Here is a 2,932-nt window from a genome sequence, read left to right as displayed (position 1 = left end):
CGCGGCCCACTGGTCGAGGCTCGAACCGGCAACCCTCCGGTTACAAGTCCAGAGTGCTAACCAGTAGGCCACGGCTGCCCCCGTGCTATTAGGAAATCCTCCTCAAGCCATGGGTTGGAGTAGTGTAATAGACTAGATTATGCTGCCTAATATTTCATACAACATAATTAATTAAATAATTAGGACGATATCAATAACAGCGTCCATAGAAACATTTAAACGCAGTTACGCAAAAGGAATGCAATGAGTTACTTTCCATAGAGAATAAAGAAGTAATGTAAGGGATTACATTTTTTTACAGTAACGAGTAATGTGTAATACAGTACTTTTTTTACGACCCCAACACTGATGAATTCTAATGTAATCATGTGGGAGTTCTGTTTACGCACAACTTACCACTGGCTCTAATCCTCCAAACTATGAGCAAAGCCACGCAGTTTCACCTGTATGACCACTAGAGGCCAGCACTCAACCAACTGTTTGATATAGCTGTACCAGTGTAAGAAAACAACTCCAAAATGAGTGCAAGTGGAAGAAACTAAATCATCACTGTTACATATACACACCACACACACACACACACACACACACACACACACACGCACGCACGCACACACACTCCCATTCACACCAAGAGGGACAAAGTGCAAAGTGGACTACATACTGGTACACACCACACAAACACACACACACACACACACTACATACTGGTACACACCACACCACATCACACAAACACACACACACTCACTCACTCCCATTCACACTAAGAGGGACAAAGTGCAAAGTGGACTACATACTGGTACACACCACACAAACACACACACATACACACACACACAAACACTACATACTGATACACACACACACACACACACACACACACACACACACACACACACACACACTACATACACAAAGAGACACACACACACACAGACACACACACTAAACGTGTTCTTTGGTCGTGTAGATTCAGGAGCTGCAGATAGCCGACACACACACACACACACACACAGACACACACACACACACACACAGAGACACACACACACACACACTAAACATGTTGTTTGGCCGTGTAGGTCCAGGAGCTGCAGGGGGAGGACCAGCGGTGGGTGGACTACAGTGATGACCAGGCCACAGTGCAGACGCTGCTGACCGAGGACATCTTCAACCTCCTGCTGGACGACACCATCACTGTCCTCAGAGGCATCCAGCCATCACCACCACCACACACACACACACACACACACACAGCCATGCAAATGGATAAACACACACACACACACGCACACACACAGACACACAGCCATGCAAATGGATAAACACACACACGCATGCACACACACACACACACACAGCCATGCAAATGGCTAAACACACACACACACGCACATACACACACACATATACACACACACACACGTGCACACACACACACAGGCACACACACACACACACACAGCCATGCAAAGTGCTGAGCTTGAACAGATAATACACTCTGTACACACACAATCATGCAAACTGCTGAACTGTAACTGATAACACACTACGCAACACATACACACATCCATGCAAACTGCTGAACTGAAACTGAAAAAGTTAAGATACACATAAGATCCACACACACAAACATACACACACACACATGACTAAGGCTAAGTGATTTAGGGAGAATATCTAGTTCTAGACAGATAATGCGATTTGAGATTTAATACTCTGCACTCTCGCCAATCTTAACATTTTACTTAATCAAAGTCCCATTAAATTACTGTAGAAATGATTTACTCAATGCGGTATGTTTTTATAAAAACAAAAATCTAAATTCTAAAGGACTCCAGAGACATACATTTTCAATGTATAGACTAAAGTGTTCCATGTTGCATATTTAGCCAGAAAGAACAGACAAAAAACCGACATAACTGAGTTGATGACCACAAGGGTCAGTGTGTGTCCATGTGTGTCCACTTGTGCATGTGTGTATGAGAGAACAGGAGGATGGATGTCAGATGTGACAAGCCTGAGAGAATTAAAGGTTTTGTTGACACCTGAGAGAATTAAAGGTTTTGTTGACACCTGAGAGAATTAAAGGTTTTGTTGACATGTGTGCTGTTCCAGTGTGTCTTTGCTGAGCGTGTTGGTGAATGCTAAATGCTAAACCCGGGCTGCTGGTTGAAGATCTTTACACAGCCCTCATCTGGGACAAGTGAGTGTCAGAATTAGCATCTCATCAGGCATTTTAGAGTGCTGACTGTTAGCATCACTTTAGCACTGCATGAAGTGTTTAGTGTGAAATGTAGCACAGAAGCAAAGAACATCACTCAAGCATGTGGCTGTATTTTTAGGGAAAACAAGGTTGTGTGTGTGTGTGTGTGAGAGAGAGAGAGAGGGAGAGAGAAAGCATATTTCTAGCACTTATTAGTACTCTATTGTCTACTATTTGCACTTAGGACAAAAGTGTCAGATTAATGAATGTACTGTAGTGTGTGTGTGAGAGAGAGAGAGAGAGAGAGAGAGAGCATACTTACTACAGGGAGTCATGTGTCCCTTGAAGGAATAAAAGCCTGTTTGTTTGTGTTGAGCAGCATACTGCTCCATTCAGCCTTTCAGCTTTGGTAACTAAGCCCTCACTAGAGTAGACTCCCCCTGTACCAGGCCATAATGGAACCACTCTCTCTCTCACACACACACACACTGACACTCTCTCTCTCTCTCTCTTACACACACACACACACACACACACTCTCTCTCTCTCTCTCTCTTTCTTTCTCTCTCTCTTACACACACACACAGCTCCTATTGTTATTCTTCAAAGTGAGTGGTAGAATAATTCATGTAACCAAATGGTAGTGTGGGGGTCCAGCTCCAGATGGTTGCTATGCCAACACCAGGACAGATCTGACACTCGTCAGAGGGGTCAAAAGGGGGA

This window comes from Alosa alosa, chromosome 5, assembly GCF_017589495.1.
Source record: "Alosa alosa isolate M-15738 ecotype Scorff River chromosome 5, AALO_Geno_1.1, whole genome shotgun sequence".
Lineage (NCBI taxonomy): Eukaryota > Metazoa > Chordata > Actinopteri > Clupeiformes > Clupeidae > Alosa > Alosa alosa.
This window is presented reverse-complemented; position numbering follows the sequence as displayed.